Genomic DNA, 3,427 nt, shown 5'->3' with positions numbered 1-3,427 from the left:
GTGGTTTTGATCAAAATCCTGATTTTCCTCTGAGGAAATAGTCAGGATTGTCTGCCAGTGTTGACGTAGAGCGAGTTCTTTGTCTTCGACGTCGTGGTGTCTGATGCCATTTGTGTCTGTGATGTATGGTGTGTGTCGTGTCTTGCTTCCGCCGGAGAGCTTCCTGACCGACCGCCAGAAGGCTGCCGGGTCAGCACTGAGGTCCATGCGGTCTATCTGTTGTTGCCAACTCAGGGCTGCTTGAGTGGCATAATGTTCGCGTAAAATATGTCTGATTTGATTAAGTCTTCGTGTGTGGTGGGAATAGCATCCGTGTCGTGTCATGTATTCGTGAATATGTCTCGCTTGAAAGAGGAGACGGTGTATTCTGTAGTTTATTGTTGGGTGGATGAGAGTTCTGTATGCTATTTTTGGGATTGTGAGGTTTGCTGCCCTGAGTATGGCTTGTTCTGTGTGAGTGATTTATTTATTGGTTAATTGATACAATATCTGATGAAAAAAGCAAGAAATAGATCATTAGACGATTTCCTCATTTTTCGCCAACAGAAATAATCAAGATGAGATTGAAAGGTATTTGCAGGTACGCCTCTCAATTTTTTTAGTATTCGATTTTTGGAATCTAACCATGACCTTTCGATTGCCTGAGTATGGGCTCCAGTAGCTGGGTCTACATAATTTACTTGGTGATTAACTGTCTGGTGATTGTAATTAAAGTTAATTAAGTTTGAGTATGAAGGCCATTCATCCGAATGAATGACTGAATTTTCTTCTACTTCTCTCAGAATTATGGGTATAAGCGTATCTTTATCTCTTTTCTGTACATAAAAATATCTGCAGTCATCCCCTTTCTTCAATCCAAATACCCATGGCCCGTCAATGCGTCTTCCATGGTTTCGGTTGTTTTCCACATCGGCTTCACTGTCAATTGAATCTGGCGCATGATCTCCCTGCAGCATTCGTCCTCTGTTATATTTCCGACGTCCAGCAAATCTTGCTTCATCTATTTGAACTGGCTCTTCTGCAGTGCCAACCAATTTTCCGCGATTTGTTACGGAAATTATTTGTGAGCATATTTCACGACATAAATTGAACCAATCACAGATGGATCCGGGACATAATCCCTCCCGGACACAATCCCCCCGGACAAAATACCTCCGGACAATATCCCTCCTGGACAGAATCCCTCCACAAAAGTGAGCGGGCTGGACAAAATCCCCCCACATTATTCAGATTAGCAGCTCTCCTCTTATATTCCATCACATGCAAAGCAATTAACATCTTACCTTACCTTACCGAAATGATAATGCATACAGTACAGACATTTATATACTTGTTTGAACAAATCATTTGTGAAAAAAGTTTTTTGCTTCACTGCAAACATATGAAACTTTCATATATATTGAAATACATAAACGTATACAGTTAAATATTATGAGAATATATATTAAAATACATTGATATACAAATACATTGATATATCAAAATACATAAACAAACATACTCTAGGAGGGATTCTGTCCAGGGGGGATATTGTCTTTGGGGGATTCTGTCCAGGAGGGATTTTGTCCGGGGGGATTGTGTCCAGGAGGGATTATGTCCGGACACCTCACAGATAGCTTCAGTTCCTCGACTAGTCAGTGTGTGGACACTATCATATGGTAAATCCTGAATGAAATATATTATCAACTCTAAAATCTGACAGAGCGTTAGTTTGCAATTTACTCTATCATTTAAATCAGTGAAATGGAAAAAAAAAATCCACAGCGAATAGAGCGATAAGTTTGGCATCTTGCATTCTTGCAACGGAGAGCTGGTGTGAATTCACCTTTTCTATTTCTTTGGACATCCTTCATTTCTCCACCACAGCGATGACAAGGAGCGACATTTTCTTATTCAGCTAGTAGACCATGTCTTCTCAAAAAAGCAACTGCTTTAATTTCATCAGCAATTTCTTGATAAAATTCCGTAGCTAACATCTTCATGGGTTCCGCTTCTCAGAACTAAATTGGAAAGGAACTGGATTCTGGATTCCAAGGAAAGACCACCTCGCTTGCGCGGGATCGGGTTTTGTGGGAGGGGAAGAATGTCTGTAGGAAAATGAAAAGATAGTAGTGTATAAAAGAGGGCTATTGCCACCGGGCGAATTGCGAGCGATTTGGGGCTTATTTGTTGTCGTGGCTTAGGAGAACTGGGCTAGGAACTTGGACGGCGGCGCCAATGCCGGGAGGAAGAGCATATTATATTACCAACGAAAGTTTGGAAAATGGTAGGAGACGTAGTAGGAGAGAAAGGAGGAAAAACGGAAAAATCTTTAGTGGGAGGTAAACTGAAATGAGAAGATGTAGTATAAGAGAAAGTGAGAAAGGAAACGAATTTTAGTCGAAGAAAAAGGAAGTGTATATGTTTGTGCGTGGGATGCGGCTATGTTCGTGAGAGGTGTGTGTGTGTAATTTACGGTTAGTGAGTAGATTTCACTTCCCGCGTGTAGAGGGCGTTCCTGATTAGCCCCAGGTAAGGCAGGAGATTTCCTGTTTTACCCCAGGTTGGGTTTGAGTAGCCTGTCAGTTAATGTGATATTATTATTATTATTATTATCATTATTACCATTACTATTATTATTATTACATTATTGCGGTTATCACCAGTCAAGCTGGTGAAGGAGTGTGTTACTTGTAGGTACGGTTATACACGTCTTATCGTGTACACCGTACGTGGGACGGGCGCAGCTGACAGATAGTCTGTACGGTGTGGTCTAGGTGTAATATGTTGTATCAGGTGTTTGTGTTTGTCGTGCAGTTTTTCTAGGTGTCTTGAGTGAAGTTTGTGTTTGTGTTGGTTGAGTGGCCGGATGTTGGAAATTTGGTGTAGAGACTCAGTGGTTCTGAAGTCGCTCCATCGCGAGCCCGTGATGAACTGGACAGCGGCATTCTGAACCTTCTGATGCTCGTAGTTATTAGTGGCACATGTCAGCTGGCTTAGTCCCGGGGACTGGCACAGAATCGGTCTGACGAGGGCTAGGTACAATCGACGTTTGGTTCTCAGTGTTGCAGTTTTGAAGCGTCTGAGCTTACCCAGCACAGCCCTAGCCTTCGCTCCCTGCTTGCGGAAGTGTGGGGTCCAGGTAAGGCCATTATCAAGTGTGCTACCCAGCACACGGGTATGGTCTTTCGCTGGGATGTTTGTGTTGTTTATTTTAAGAGGAGTGTTTGTGATTGTTCTGTTGGTTCGTTTGCAGCAGAAGTATACAGCATTGCATTTCGACGCGTTGGTCTTAATGCGCCACTGTTGCTCCCACGCGTGTGCCCCGTCTAGGATGTTTTGCATTACGTGTAACGCTCCCTGCAGCGTTTTGTGTCTGCTTATGTGGTTAGTGTCGTCCGCATACGAAAGAGTTAGAGCCTGGTTGCGAGGATAAGCTGGCTCTGGC

General features: G+C 43.0%; 1 pseudogene; it reads right to left on the bottom strand.

Annotated features, from left to right (window-relative positions):
• Nucleotides 1-619: 619 nt before the first annotated feature.
• LOC143027506 (uncharacterized) lies at nt 620-1,976 on the bottom strand (annotated as a pseudogene).
• Nucleotides 1,977-3,427: the final 1,451 nt, after the last annotated feature.

The sequence above is a fragment of the Oratosquilla oratoria genome, chromosome 8, assembly GCF_046742065.1.
Source record: "Oratosquilla oratoria isolate Oo_2021 chromosome 8, ASM4674206v1, whole genome shotgun sequence".
Taxonomy (NCBI): Eukaryota; Metazoa; Arthropoda; class Malacostraca; order Stomatopoda; family Squillidae; genus Oratosquilla; species Oratosquilla oratoria.
Note: the sequence above shows the minus strand (reverse complement) of the source record. Positions and strands in the feature narration are given on the sequence as shown.